The sequence below is a fragment of the Salminus brasiliensis genome, chromosome 1 (assembly GCF_030463535.1).
Source record: "Salminus brasiliensis chromosome 1, fSalBra1.hap2, whole genome shotgun sequence".
In the NCBI taxonomy this organism is placed as follows: Eukaryota; Metazoa; Chordata; class Actinopteri; order Characiformes; family Bryconidae; genus Salminus; species Salminus brasiliensis.
In genome coordinates, this window is record NC_132878.1 from 69538951 (window position 1) to 69555909 (window position 16959).

Sequence of the window (16959 nt, forward strand, 5' to 3'; positions counted from 1 at the left end):
ATATATGGTCATTTATTTCAGTTTTCATTCATACCAAACATTGTTAAAAGAAAAGAAAGCCTAAAAGCTACATTTTGGTGAGCAGCGTGGCGAGACGAGAGCTGATAAAGTTTATTGATCTAGTTGTTTGTTCTGCAGCTCATAAGCATGTGACAGTCAGTCTTCCAGTTCTGCCCGTTCTGTCTGTGTTTCTCAGGTAGTTCCTGCAAACTGGCTCAGATTAATTGAAGCATGGCTACTGCAAATAAATAAAAAAAAAGAGAGAATATTTCCTCTTTTTGTCTCAGAGACACTGTCCCTTCAAAAAATAAAAGGAGGAACAAAAGCTGCAGTGGATGTAACAAGAGGCAAAGGACCCAAGATCAGTCTGCATCTTTCCCAATCCATCCTTTTTTATTTATTTATTTAGAAAAAAAAGCAGTATCCAGTGAGAGGAAGCACATGGTAAGTGTTTCTAATAAAGTGGCCAGTGAGAGGAAACACATGGTAAGTGTTTTTTAATAAAGTGTCCAGTGAGTGGAAGCACAAGGTGGGTGTTTCCAATAAAGTGGCCAGTGAGTATAAGTACAAGTTGTGTGTTTCTAGTACTAGTGACTAGTGAGAGGAAGCACAATGTAGGTGTTTCTAATAAAGTGGCCAGTGAGAGGAAGCACATGGTAAGCCTTTTTTAATAAAGTGACCAGTGAGTGGAAGCACAAGATGGGTGTTTCTTATAAAGTGGCCAGTGAGTGGAAGCACAAGGTAGGTATTTCTAATGAAGTGGCCAGTGAGAGGAAGTACATAGTAAGTGTTTCTAATAAAGTGGCCAGTGAGTGGAAGCACATGGTAAGTGTTTCTAATAAAGTGTCTAGTGAGTGGAAGCACAAAGTAGGTGTTTCTAATAAAGTGTTCAGTGAGTGGAAGCACAAGGTAGGTGTTTCTAATGAAGTGGCTATGGGTAAAAGCACAAAGTAGGTGTTTCTAATAAAGTGTTCAGTGAGTAGAGTCAGTTTTGCTCTGATTCATTGGAACTGCTCTTTCCTTCCCCTTTGTAGGTTCTGGGTTTTCGTGTGAAAGACCTTATCCTTCTGAAGATCAGACTTTAGCTGAGACACTTTTGGCACTGCAGACCTAAGTTAATAACACACTGTCATTAGTTCTGCAATGTGAGACCTGATGCCTTGATAAATCCAGTGTCACCCAAACTCAAATGCTCAGCGAAGGCGTCAGCTCTGCATATCTTGCTGTAGATCTGCTAAAGTCTCATATTATTTTGGCCTGATTTATGTGTCTTAATATGCATGTGGAAGAAATTGGTTCTGATCATATTTCTTCAGTGGTTTTGTCTATAGGGAATATTCCTTAAGTTACATTTCTTAACTTCAGGGATGAAATGAACATTTTGGTTTGTCACATCAAATTAAACTAAAATGACCAAGCCATTCAATAATGTATTGCAAGGTATAATGTTTATTTTTATTTCATTGTTATGCAGTTTGTAGTAATGGGAAATGTAAGATAATGCATAGTACAATAAACAAGCATGCCTAATGTAAGCACTGTGGGCATATTTGAGACATATTATGTTCAGACTATGCAGACATTTATTAAACTCATTTGGCTCATACTGTTATACCTTGTGATGAATATGAAGTAAGAAGGTAAGAATCATTGCAGGAATCTGTAAACTCTCTTTGTTTCAAATAGCCAGGGCCTAGTTTCCCTAAAGCATCATACTTGGTTTTAGCATCCATCTCAAACAGTAGAGAGCCCTCAGTTCCTTATGGGTGTTCAAAAGTTACAGTAATAATCTTATTTCACTGCTGAATATTGATTAGAAACAATGTAAAAGCCAAGCAAGCTTTTCCACTGGTTAGTCCTTTAGGAGCTGATATGAAGGTCTCATACATCTGATTAACCACCAGCATACTTAAAAAATGAGGAATCAGAAATCACACTTTTGGACCAACTATATAAGTTTACTCCTTCTGTGTTTAGTTCAATGGGAAGTATCTTCAATGGTAAGACACTTCTGGGAAACCCAACCTTCTTTATACTGGACTGACTGCATAATATCATGCATGACTGTGTACTGAACACATTAACATTAAGTCTGGCATTTGTACATAAGGTTGAGCAAACGTAATGGACAGAAAAACAGAAGCTACATTTTATTTTACATTTTTATTATTAGGGAGATATCTGTAAAATAATTAAGGATTTGAAAGAACAATTTAAGGAGAAAAGGGGGATAAAACAGTTGGTAAAATAAGATAATGGCATGACAAACTACCACTTAATCCACTGCTTGTTACTATGCAGTCTATTCAGTTTACAAGCTCTCTATAGCTGGTCTAAAAGCTGGTCTTTTTTAAGATTCATACAGGTGTTCAGTGTTCTAGACTCACATTCATAATACACTTAGAAAGGAGTACTGAGAACTGAACTTTAATCATATTGCCAAGCTGTAAACTCTTAATTCTTAAAGATTTCTTTAGTAAAGTCAGTGGATCCATTTAGAACCATGAGTACTTCATAAGTACTTCATGAGTACTTCAACAAACATGTTTGCTTGATAAAACTGTTCTTATAATCGATGGAAAATCTCTTGTAGATGGTTCTCTGAAGAAATGATTCCGCTTTTGTCACAATTTTAAGAACCCAATTTCAGTACAACGTATTATAAAACCATTTTTTTGCTTACAGCAAACTGTTTTTGATTAAAAAAAAAGACCCAAAAATGTTACTTGGAGAAACCACATTTGATTCTTTTTGCCTTCCTTGAGTAGAGTGTTTTTTGCTCTGTGACTTTATCACACCCTAAAGATTACTAACGATTAGCAAACTGACCAAGTTGTTCCTAAGTTATGACAGTGGGGGGAAAAAAAGCCAGGACCCTCTGGTGGTCCTGAGAAGTTAAAGAGGTAAAACTCTTAATGTACAGAACTACAATAAATAATAATTATTTTAAATACTGATCGAAAAAATCTTGTTGGAAAAATCGCTTTACATAAAGTCACATTGTGTGCTATATGTGGAAAAAGATGTTATTGCAATTAGATATGTGTTCCTCATAGTGTTTAGCATATTGCAGAGCTACGGGAGTGGGGTTTTAGCAACTGTTTTATCAGGTCTGTCTTTAGTCACTGACTTTAAGGCAGGGTTGTTTCCTCGTTTGGGTCGTTGCACTGATTAATCATGCAGGTTAGTGTAGGATTAGTGTTGGGTAACGCTGCTGTCAAGAGTTTTGTTGAAGTTTGAGGGAAAGTGAAAGGCATACAGACTCGTTATGCAGTTTCCATTTTACTTCAAGAATAGAGTCTTTGTTCCTGGGTGACCTTGGCACTGACAGCTTTATTTGCTGTTAAGGTGCTCCAGCCACCATCATTTGCATTAGGTGTTCAATCCACCACACAATCAAAATAAACACATCGTCCGACAGTACAAAGCAAAAAGGAGAACAAAAAAAAACACCTCGGCTGTATTCCCTTGAGAAATCAGCTCAAACTGCCTCGGCACGTATGCGAAGAATGACAAAAATCCCCTCTTCCTCAGACTTGTTATGGCAACCGGTCTGGCCTAGTAACTCTCAGGGGTATCGTTCTTTTTCTTTTTTATTCTTGTAAGTATCATGTATCGGAGGTGGACAGAGATGGAATGTCCCAAAGTCAACTCAACAAGCAAACCTTTTATCTCCATTTGTGTAATTTTTTCTCATTTCACAGAATTTGAAAAGACCAGCTACTCTTTACAATGTGTTCAAATGCCATGATAAAACGACCAGTAAAAACAGTCGAAAAGAGCTTGGAAATAAACTTGTTCATTTACTTAGAGAAACTATTTTACCAAAGCAAATTAAGTATTTTACTGTTTTGTAGATCTAAATCATTTGACACAAACAGCCCAATATAAGCTTCATTGCCTAGCGTTGCCCATGTTACTAACATGTCAAGTCAAACATCTATACATTTGTTTGTGTAGGGCCTGGTGGTTGGTGCTACAACAGAAACAGACCTACAGGAAGTGATACCTGAACAGTCCCATGAAAAACATTTACATATTTTAATTAAAGGAAAAAAACATTCAAATTGTATAGTTTACATCTTCAGTGCATCTTTAGTCTATATGTAAAAATTAAACTGCAGAAACAGGCAGTTTAAAATGCATTGTTTTTGTGATGTCAACTAATACATTTACATTTAACTGCCTTTACAGCCTGCATCAGCCTAGCACTGTCCATTCACACACACACACACACACTTGCACACAGCCCTGCAGGCCTGAGAGAGGCCTGGTGGCCCATCCCAGTGTCATCACACCTGATATAACACATATACAAACACACACACACACACACACACACACACACACACACAATCAGAACAGTACTATTGTTGAATTATAAGGAATAAAGAGAGAGTTTGGAAAGAGATCATGTAAAAATGAATTTTGAGGTATGACTGCTTTGACTCATAAACGTACACAAATGTAATAAGTAGATCTGAGAAAAAAAATAAAATACAATTTATAATATAGACTCTTTAACAACCGTTGCTGATGCCTGAATTTTTTTACCCATATGCTGGGCAAACTGAATCATTCCCAGATGATTCAGTTTTTCTGCACCAGAATTCCCCAGTGGATCTGTGTCTCTTGCTGTCTAAACAAACACATAAAGTGTTTTAGCAGAGCTGTGGAGAAAAAGACAGCAGCTACACATCTGAGAGATGTTTCTCAGCAGGTAAGCCGGACGTGTGTTTATGTGTGTGTGTGTGTATGATAGGAGCAGTTGAGTATTGAGCAAGGGGGCTGTCATTTAACACCCAGACTGAAGGAGAGAATGCCTCAGGGCTGTTCGTCACTGGCGCAGTTCCAGCTCCACTGATCGCTAACAAGAAGAGCTTGTTCTTATCAATGGTCCTTTTATGGTTCCACACACACACACACACACACACACACTCGCAACCCTGCAGGCCTGAGAGGCGTGGCAGCCTGCCCCAGCGTCATCACACTTTTCACACACACAGACTGATATACAGTCACTGTTATTCTATGTGAACGGAACTGGAGACCAAACAGACAGGTCCAGCTTTGCCCCATAGCCATTTGGTATGTGTGTGTTTGAGTGTTTGTTTTTGTATAGTTGTAGTGCAAAAAAATAAATAAAGGTGCACGTATTTGTCACTGTACAGCGTACAGCGAAATGTGTCCTCCGCATTTAACCCATCTGGTAGTGAACACACACTCACACATGTGTTAGGGGCAGTGAGTACACACACACACACCCAGAGCGGTGGGCAGCCAACTCCAGCGCCCGGGGAGCAGAGAGGGTAAAGGGCCTTGCTCAAGGGCCCAACAGTGGCAGCTTGCCGAGCCCGGGAATCGAACCCACAACCCTGTTATCGATATCCCGGCGCTCTAACCGCTGAACCACCACTGCCCCTGACTCAAGTAAAACTTAAGTAAAAGAATATAGGTACTCTGATGACTCTTCTATTGACATTATATTTGAACAGGGGTTTGCACAGTAGAACAGTGCATCACCACTCTAAAGTCTGCTGCAAGGAGTTCTCTTCATTTTCGTGGTTTTCTAAGACTAATTCTTTATAGCCGTGCAACAAGAATTTGCAATAACTAGTGACTAGAATGAACACACACACACCTGGAGCAGTGTGCAGTCACTTCAGTGCTCAGGAAAAAAGGGAGGAAAAGTGTTGCTCCTTTATACAGTTCCAAGGTACATGTAATTGAACCAGCAGCCTTTTAATCCCCAGTCTGATTCTCTAAGTTGTATGCCATAGCTAACCTCCACTGACAACATATGGGGTGTGTTACTGTATGTGCATATATAAGACATATTATTATTGTAATTATTACATATAGCTAAAGCATGTGTGTGTGTGATTCTGCTGGGTTTATCTTGGCTTGTGATTCCTTTGGATTCTCATACTATAAATCTCTGCTACTAATGGTGAATAAAACAACTGCCATTTACACAGCACTTAAATACACAAATGGTGTGGTCAGCTACCTACACTCACTCTACCTTTAACACCTTCTCCCTGTTTCTCACTTGCATCTTCTCACTCATTCTACACACACACACACACACACACTCACACATTTCCTCTTCTCTGTAATTATGTGCTTTCACTGCTGTCAGCACAGTTATTTCTCCTGCAGCTTGTAGCTGACTGTTTTCCTCGTGCAGCAAAAAGCTGACCGCATTGCACTCTGCTAAATGCTGGCCAGTACAGCTTCACAGATCAACAATTAATGGCCCAGAGAAGAGAGAGGTGCACAGGTCACGAACAGAGCTATAAGAGCTCAATTGGAAGAACACTTTTGATTGGCATACTTCATACTGTATATGACACTGTATATTTTAGGTTTCAAAATGCAATTCCCATTTCTTGGTTTCTGAAAACCAAGTTACAAAAGCATTTTGGAATTCATAATTCAACCTATAGCACTTAACCCCACTAGTTAGTCAACACAAGTTTAGCCCTGTCCATTCCACCTACAGCAATTTAGCCCCACCCATACAGTCTATACAAGTCTAGCCCCACCCCATTCAATTTACACCAGATTAGCCTCACCTCATTTAGTCTGAACCGATTTGGCTCCACCAATTTAATCTACCCCTGGTAGCCATATTCAGTCATACCATACCATACCAAATCTACCATACAGTAGATTTGGCTCCACCAATTTAACCTACAGCAGTCAGCTCCTCCCATTTAGTCTAAAGCAATCTAGCACTTAGCATAAGTACATAAAGTATTTAGCCCCGACTCAACAGTCTGTTCCACATTTCTGCCCAGACTGCTTCTAGAAGGGGAGTCAATCAGGGCAGAGCTCACGTATACATATTAGTCTTAAAGGCACAGCAACAAAAACAGTCCAAGGGATAAATAGATTTTTAATATAGTCAGGTGAAAAATATTTTTGACTGATTTTTCTTCATAAATCCACACATGTTATAAGGTAACACAATGAGGGAAAATAAAATAAAATAAAAGAATAAAATAAAAATAAAATATCTATTAACCTTTTCTCACACAAGCACACACATCTCTTCTCAATAGACTGCTGCATGTCCAACTGTTTAGGCACTAAAACTGTGCCCTGCAGAATTCAATATACAAACTGGATTCGGGCCAAGATCATCCTACATGAAAAGCTTTTGACCTTCATTTAGATGATCAAATCACAATTCACTCCACTGTTCCACTGCTGTGGGTTAAGTATGTGCTAATGGCTTTATTAGCTTCTTATAGTGTTATTTAATCCATACAAAACTAACACTCTTTGTATAAGCTCCTAAGAGGTATCTGAAAATTAGAAAAGTGAGTCACAGATGTAATTATTGTAATACATATACAGTTGAAACCAGAAGTTTACATACCCTATATAAAAAGACACATATGCATTGTTTTCACTGTCTGACAAGAATTTATAATAAACTTTTCCCATTTTTGGTCAATTAGGATTGGGATTGCTAAATGCAAGAATAATGAGAGAGGTAATTTTTTAAGAACATTTTTATTACTTTCTCCAAAAGTCAAAAGTTTAAATGCATTTCATTAGTATTTGGTACCATTTGCCCTTAAACTGTATGACTTGGGTCAAACGTTTTGGATATCCTTCCACAAGCTTCTCACAATAGTTGGCAGGAATTTTGGCCCATTCCTCCTGATCTGGTGTAACGGAACCATGTCCGTAGGCTGCCTTGCTCGCACATGCCTTTTTGAGCTTTGCCCATAAATTTTTTATAGGATTGAGATCAGGGCTTTATGATGGCCACTCCAAAACATACATTTTGTTCTCTTTAAGCCCCTTTGTAACCAGTTTGGCAGTATGCTTCGGGTCATTGTCCATTTGGAAGACCCATTTGCACCCAAGCTTACCAGCTTCAGCCAGCATCTTCACAAGGTATTTTGCTTTTGTTCTTGGGTTGATTTGGGCTCATTTCGGACCAAAGCACGTTCATCTCTGGGACACAAACCTGTGTCTCATTCCTGAGGGGAATGATGACTGGACATTCCCATCTTGTTTGTACTTGTGTATAATTGTTTGTACAGATGAATGAGGCACCTTCAGAGGTATCTGGAAATTGCAAACTACGAATGAGCAAGACTTGTGCAAGTCCACAATTCTCTTCCTGATATCTTGGTTGATTTTCTTTAGACTTTCCCATGATGTTAGACAAATAAGTAGTCTCTAATTATCTCAGATATTGCCAATGAACCTATCAGAAGCTTCCAAAGCTTCCAAATTGTTTAAAGGAATAGTATTCTTAGTGTATTTAAATTTCTGACTTTGAAAAAAAGTAATAAAATCTGCCTTAGAAATTCCATCTCTCATTATTCTGGCATTTAGCAAATAATAATATAACAATAATTTTGGTAATTCTAATTAAACTAAAATGGGAAAGGTTTATTCTAAATTCATGTCAGACAGGGAGAAAAAATGGCTTTTTATATAGTATATGTAAACTTCAGTTTCAACTATATATAATAACAAAACAATTTGACTAAGGGTGCCCAAACCTTTGGAGCATTTTTAACTTCTCCTATTGTGCCTTTAGGAGCGATATTTGTAAATGAGCTCTGTTCTGATTGACTATCCTGCATTGTGTCTCATTCATAATGCATCCTGAGCTGAAACATTCCTTATATCATAAGCATGAATATGCAGGAACTAAACTTCTGAAGGCGGCTGGCTAGGGCAGGGGTTCCCCAAATGTTTTCATCCCAGTTTCCACAAGAGTAGTTGTATTGTTACAACACAACAGGTGTTTTATGTATAATTTCTTTAACTTAGTATACAATCAACAAATGACAAACAACCCATCAACAAACCCAACAACATTCTAAAATGAATGACATAGATCATGACTGTCAAACAAAGACCTTGTACACCAATCAACTATAACATTAGTACCTCATATGTATGGCCAAGGATGTCTCCCTTGTGCCACCACAACAGATCTTACCATTCAAGGCATGGACTCCACAAGACACTGCAGTAAGTTGTGAGGTGTCAATGTGCCTTAGGTGGCCATGAACTTGTCACCAGTTCACCGGTTGTCCTTTCTTGGACCACTTTTGGTAGGTACTGACCACTGCATACCAGAAAGAAAAAATCTTGTCAGTCTGAAGAAGTTCTTAGACAGTTTGATTTTTGTCAAAGTGGCTCAAATACTTACACTTGCCCATTTGTCCTAATTTTCAGCTTGCAATCAGCTTTAAGAACTGACTGGTCACTTGCTGCCTAATATATAAACCCCTTGACAGATGCCACTGTAGATGAAGATAATCATCACTTTTCACATAACCTGTCTCTGTCACTTCACCTGGTACTAATGTTATGGCTGATCAGTGTATCTCTAAAATATTACCTTTACAGGAGAAGGAAAAAAGCTTCAATGCAACTGTCTGTGTGCCTCAGCAGAAATAAAGATTCATCAGACCAGATTAAGTTTCTCCACTGTGGCTTCAGCTTTTCGTTCCTGGCTGACAGAAGTGGAACCTGGCATGATCTTCTGCTGCTGTAGTTCCTCTGCCTCAAGGTTCAACATGTGCATTTTGAGATGAATTTCTGCTCACCACAGTTGTACAGAATGGTTTTCTGAGTTACTGCAGCTTGAACTTGTCTGGTCACTCAGTTGATCTTTCTTATAATTTTCATCCAGAAAACTGCTGCTTAGTGGATGGTGTTTTCCTTATTGACCCATTCTAATACCCATACCAAACTCTTATTTAAGCAATAATTACAGTAGGTGTACAACTCAGTGAGACTATATGAGTGGGAGAGAGTCTACACTTCTTAACGTTTTGGACATTTCAAAGTGCAGATAGCACATATAGTTATTAAAAGTGTAATATCTTTTCTTTAATCCAACACTCTTCACTACAGCTGTTAGTACAACAGCAGTACAGGCTGAGCCAAAGCTGCTGTCAGGCCTAAAAGTGGCATAATGGTGTTTAACAGGCAGCATTGTTGCATTAAACAAGCAGCAGCATACACATCCCTATTAACTAGCTCCATCTGTTTCAATAGTACACATGATGCCAGGTCTATGTTTATGTGTGTATGAGTGGAAAAAAGCCCCCTGAGAAAGTCACTCAATTTGCAGGTGCTAAAGTTATTAGGCATTCTTTATGGTGGACATGGTAACAAACTTTTAAACTTCCATGTAAATAGCCTGTGGGTGAGGGAAACCCACTGACACAAGGAAAAAAAAAACACACTTACATCCGCTTAACCCACTGTGCACCTGGAGCGTGTGTTTATTTGAACTTCTTGGCCGTGGGAGCTGCAGGGAGGACGAGCTGTGCAGGACGGAGATGAGCACAGAAACAAAAACACATGCTGTGTTTAATGTGTTGTTGATCATGATATAATATATTCTGTAGTACAGTGTTGTACACAAGAGCATTACTTTTTTAATGATTAAAAATGACATGATACTGCTTATAAAAACAAATTGGCCAAAAAGAACTTTTGCAGTCATTTTCTTCCCAAGAATTTAGATTGCACAATTAGCACTCAACTAGTGTCTTTGTACATCGCCATTAAAAAAAATAAAAAATACCACACCAGCAGGATATCACACCTTAGCAACCACTTAGGAACCACCTGGCAACAATCTAGAACACCACAGCAACTACCGAGCAAAAACCAAAGCAGTCCTCTAGCAATCACATGGAATACTACTGTGACACCACAACAACCAAAAAGCAACACTTTAACAACAACTTGAAAGTTGCTTAAGCTATGCAAGTACTTTCCATTTTTATTTTTATATATTATATATATTATATAATTATTATAATTATAATTTTTACAATTATAATGATATATTATTATTGAATACAAAATAATAACATTGATAAAAGCAGTGATTGAAATTTCAAACAGCAGCAAGTGAATATATAAGCTATAGCAAGTGTCATATGGTAGTGTGATATTAACTTGAATGTCTCTAAGAAATATTTGCTACAATTTATATTCCAAAATAGTTTATTTTTGCTAAAGTACAGTGCCTCCAAATCTATTTGTGCTCAAAGGACTCAAAAGGCATATGTCAAGTTTTGCTTCATTTTTGAAGAAAATGTCAACCAGCTCATTTTCCCAAATTAAACTTTAAAGCCCAACTTGACACTCATATTTAAACCACTCTCTCTCTCTTTTTCTCCATCTCTCAGTTCAGTTTTTTCAGTTTTCTACTTTTCAGTCCTTAACATTTGGACATGAAAAATTGACAATGTGAAAAAAGATGCAAAGGATTTTGGAGTGTGTACACACAAGAGTGTGTACATTTAATCCAGATTATGACTTTTTTTTTTCTTAGAAAACGATTATCATAAACCATGCCATAACCCTTGATAAGTCAGGGGGCCATGCCACCCCCACCCCCACAGAATAACACCAGTGAATTCTCAACTTATTAAAAAGAACTATGAGTCAGAGATTACAAAAGTACAGCATTAACAGTGACTTCCAAAGGCGAAAATCAGGTTTCTCATTCAAGTCTGCTCATGGTATATGAATTAGAATCAGAGGGGAAATTATAGAGCTACACTGTAACAGGAGTGGGAAACAAGCCGAAACCTCAGCACTGAATTTTATCACTGCTTTAAAAGTCTAGTCTGACTGAGACATTAGTGATGTGGGTAGTGATCTGACTGTCTGGGTTTGTGCTCAGACAAAAACGGTACAGGAAGATGGGTGTGTGGGTGTATGCATGTGTGTGTGTGTGTGTGTTCTGGCATCACCTGAACTACATTTCTGTGACATTCAGAATGAGGCTCTAATAAAGGTCATTTCTTATAAAAGCTACAGTTAAATTAATGTCTATAGGTGACTCATATTTCTTAAGCAGTGAACTAATCTCAAAGTAGATAATATCACAAAAAATATTTTAGTGATTTTGCTACACTATGTTTATTAAATAATTTAATCATTCCTTGTGGTGAAAAACTAATTTATTCTAATTTAATCTGAATTTAATTTTGATGTCTAGTTAATAATATTTAAATCTATATTAATTGTAATGAAAAGCAAATCTTTTAAATTTTTAATCTTTTAAATCTAAATTTTTAAGGTAAAAATCATAAAATATTTTTTTGTTATTTATGTTAGCACAAATTTTACACAGTGTTCCAGAAAAAAGATATCTTGAATATCTAGGATATCCATGAAGTGTATCAAAGCTACAAAAGAAATACTTATTCAATATTCAATGCCGCAGCTTAGCGTTGTTTCATTATGATCAGAATAATGGATCCACAGAGTGTGATACAGGACAATAAGAGCCAGTGATATTCAGAGTCTAAGAAATTCATTCAAACAGCTCATATATAGAACAGGTCAAACTAGACCAGTTTTACTTTTGTTTGAAGTGATTGAATAAAGTAAAGCAGATTTAAAAGCAGATTCATTTAAAAGCAAACTAGCATGATTTAATTTGCATAACAGTAAATCACATCTTTCAGCCCTATTCTTAAAATGCTGACACTCACAGATAAGCTCTTTTTATCTGTACATACTGTTCATAGATTTTTCTAAAATGTTGTCAAAAAACTGTCAGATCAAAAGATCTTAAGTTGGAATTTTAATGTATGATTCCAAAAACAGTAAAAACTGAAAGACAACAGTTTTTAAAGCACAATTATCCTTTTTAATTTTTTTTTAATTCCTTTTCCTATCAATCTAGCTATACCTCTGAAATTATTAGTTTATGTAAAAAAAATGATTATGATCTTTTAATTTAATCAAATTTAATGTTCTTTATTCTTTATTTTATGTAAAGCAATTTGAGTATGAAATGTGCTGTTTCTGTTCATGTGCCTTTAGAACTTATATTTGTAAATGATCTTTGTTCTGATTAGTTGACCTCTATTGTGCCTCATTCAAAAAGCACTCAGAGCATAAAACACTTCCTATGACCAGCATAAACGAGCAATGCAAGACAGTTTTATGCTACAAAATAAACATATACTGTATATATTTATAATTGCTAATTGTTGTGACATCATGAAAACAATACATTCAAAATGGGCTATTTCTGCAGATGACTTTTCATTTATGGATTGCGTGAACTAGAGAGTGAAAAGTATGTTTTTAAATTTAGAGTTTCCATGATATGTGCCTTTAAAGCCATGTTCAAAAATGGCACATATCTTGTGGTCATCCAGCGGTCCACCTGGTATGGGGGTTCTTTTGTCAATATTTGACTTTGAACATTTTTTTTAATTTTTTTCCAGGAGAAAGATAAATGATCCTGATTCTGAAGTCTGTGTTTCTGGGCCCAAGGGAACTATTGCCTAACATACTCACCCGCAGTGGCCTGAACAAACAGGGGCCAGATCGAATAGACAACTTTGAGGGAAAAATCAGAGAAAGAAACCAACACAAACACAGCACTGAATATACAGGACATGTGTTTTACAAATTATTCCACTGATCACATTTAAGCCTTTAAACTCTAAGGGTCTGGAAGAGGTCAACACTCTCACATCAACAGAGGGTACACACTAGTTTTATAGTACATACTGAATACTTCACAAATACTGCATAATTCATAACAGATACTTAATACTTTGCAGTGGTTACTGACTAATCCATTGTAGATACTGAACAATTTAGGTTATAATAGGTACTTAATAATTAATTAATACACATTTCAGGTGATCTATTAACTTGGGTATGTTGAGTATTTTACTAGGGCCTAGGACATAGCTCAGTCAATCAGATTTTAGAATCTGAACTGTATGTTTTATAATAAGCAATAAGTATTCATAACTGAATAATTAGCCCACAGTTTTGGGGCTTTCTCCACAGTTACAGTACATGTACAGTTGAGGACACAGCTGATGTAAGATGATCCTGTCTGATCTGAGTGATCTACATGAGCCCTTCAGAGCATTCGTACTGATGGTGTGGTGTCTCTGCATGCGCTACAGTGCTGATCTGTGAAGCTGGTCGGTGCAGAATGGCGTCAGTAAGTTAATACACCCCAGAGACAAGGGCCGGCTACGGGAGCGCTGCCATCCCTCATATTGTTTATGGAAAAAGGTGGCAACAGCTCTTTTTTTGCAACTAAAGTTGTGGCCAAGGACACAGAACAGAGCGGATTGCAGACACATGACTGAAACTGACCGCCACACTGCAGCACTGCCAATCCAAACCTGAAGCGCTTCTTGGAATCTTCCAATTTGTGGTGATAAATCACAGTAGGAAGCGATTGTGGGGTGATGGTGCTGAGGGGCTGAAATTGGAGCCCCTCCCATGCTGAGAGGAGGGGTACACCCTCAAAGGACGCCCGCCGTGTCCCACGGACCCTGGCCAACCACCCGATCCACCTCAGACCAGCTGAACAAACCAACCTACTCCGCAGGCCTCGCTCCGAGCAAAGGGATAATGGGGGAGAAACACTGACCACAACATGGAGGATAGCCATCTCAGTGCAAACCTACAATGTCTACATTTATATTTATTCATTTTGCAGCAGCAGTGCCGGACATGGCTCCCAGAGCAAATCTAATCAAATGGAGTCAAATACCTGTCTCAGTACAAACCTAGACCATGTACATTCATTGAAAAATTGCTCATACATTCAAACTAAAAAGACTTAACATGGTATTGAGTGATGTAACAAGTTAAATCAATATTTCTAGATTAAATTAAACCATATCAAAACTGTACAGATGTGGATGGAAGTTATACAATCATCATGAACTTCAATGTTGGGCCTTCAGTGATTTCTGGGGCAGAATGAATGTTCAACATAAATTGTTAATAGAAAAAAAAAAACATTTTTGTATTTTCTGAAAACCTTCAGGACAGGTTAAAATTATTTATAATTCTGTGATGCAGGTTTGGTTTTTCCTAATTCCAAAATAAACTTGCCAAGACCTCCTAACTTCCAGTCAGTGATCATAATTGACTACAGCTGGTAGATTTTCTTTGCCCACATAAAAAGAGTAGGTTTGATAGCATACTGTACAATGGAAAAGAGCAGATCTGAGGGTGGCTATAGATTTACACAAGACATGAATGTCTTGTACAACCATTTTGATACATAAAGAGACACATATTAGGCAGAAAGAAAAAAAAAGAAGTAAGGAAGTAAATGTTAAGGAAGTTCAAATTGAATTCATGTAAATTTAGCATGTATTTTGCTTATGCCATACATTGGACATCATATGAAGTTGAACAGACCATTAAATATAGGATATTTAGATATACATGTATTTTTTCCCTCTGAACAATCTTCTCTTGTGTTCTGCTATGTTTGTTTCCAGTTAGCACTCTGCTGACCTAATCTGGCTCTTCTCACACTGCAGGTGGCATAGGTCATATATTAGCCTTTCCCAAGCCAGTGAACAAGAAAGAAGAGCAGCAGGATGGAACACAGATGGAACCAGATACAGCATTGAGTCAGACTGAATCATAGAAGAATTGGAACTGGACACAATCTAATCACAATCCAGGTAGCAGCTAAGCACACTCCAATCTGAGCACAGTGGATATGGTCAGGTAATCCACACCTCTAACCCTTGAACTTTTTTCACAGGCTGAAAAGTCTGTACTTGTTCTACCACTGCATTTGTCCACATTGGCCTTTCCATTGCAAGTGCAATTTTTCCCCATGTGATATATTTGGATGTTAATAAATGTATTTCTTTAAACATGAGTATAACGGTTGATCTCTTGCCAAATGTTTTTGAAATTCCCAAAAAAAATTATAAAAAAAAAAATATATTTTATTTGCTGCATATTCAATTTAGCTTTTTTTGCTTTTTTTTTTTTTACAGGAGACAGGAACTGTACCAATTACCAGCATCAGAAATATTATAATGTGTTTAAATACTTTTAAGGGCAAAATTGTGGTTAATCATGCTGTTGTTCCAGTACTATGCTAGCGCTATCAGCTTGGCAATGTACTCCTTTGGTCCCTTATTGTTGTTGATTACATCAATTGCGCTATAAGGCATTAGAAGTTACTGAGCATCACAATCTATTTATTTATTTATTTGAATGATTCTGCCTTGTAGTTTCACTAAAAGAAGCGTAGAAACTGTGTAGAAAGTGCAGGATGTAAATTTTGTCACATTTATGTCACATTAGTATCTGACAGTAAAAGGCTTTTTGATACAGAATGTCAATCAAACATAAATGTAATTTATGTACATTTGCAATTATGTTTAAATAGTATAGCAAAACAACAGTAGGAGCAAAGGGAGCATAAATTGACAATTCATATCAGTCATTACAGACTCTTCCATCGACCCATATCTTGGAAATAAAGCCTAATTTATTGTTCAGTGGTTCAGTGAAAGGAGGATCCTGGTTGATGGAAGAGGGGAAGCAGTGGGAGAAGGAGGATCATCTGACATGTGGTTGGGGGAAAAGCTGTGTGTGGATGTTTTATTGGGTGACAGACAAATAAAGCATACCAGAAACAACGTGGGGGAAGACACACAGCGGCTTAAAAGCTGCAGTCACTCTGAGTCATGTTTCACGAGGGCTCCAGTGTCAACATTAAAGAGAAAGAAAGAAAGAAAAAGGCAAGCTTAATATCCTCCATATGCCCATGTGAGAATAACATTGTGGAGATATGATTGCCTTTCCTGTGCTAAACAACATTCAGGCCCTTTAGCTGTTCTTCTTTTTTCATTCTTTTTCCTTCCCTTTTTTCCCTACCTTTGCTTATTATTATTAGATTTGAATAACAATGAAAATATATGCATAACCCTCCTGTGGCATGCCGTGTCCTTTGAAGCGGCGTCTTCGTTACGGCTGATATTCACTCCGCTCCTCCTGGCTCTCTCTTCGTAAAGCTGGCTTTTTGAGAGGAAACACTGCTGCTCCCTTCAGCTCCAAAGAAGAAATGAGGGATCGGGGGGAAAAATAGGCTCAAAACAGCCTCGTTTAGCTCCGTTTGAGAAGCTCCAGAGATGCAGGCTT

The 16959-nt window shown here is 37.5% G+C and overlaps 1 protein-coding gene across 1 annotated transcript in view; it reads right to left on the reverse strand.

Moving 5' to 3' along the window:
• flrt2 (fibronectin leucine rich transmembrane protein 2) overlaps positions 1-10269 on the reverse strand; it is a 34025-nt gene extending 23756 nt beyond the window's left edge. Inside the window, exon 1 of the mRNA XM_072688299.1 lies at positions 10240-10269. The gene's annotated coding sequence lies outside the window, so the exon portion shown is untranslated. The remainder of the gene's footprint in view (positions 1-10239) is intronic.
• Between the last annotated feature and the right edge of the window lie 6690 nt (positions 10270-16959).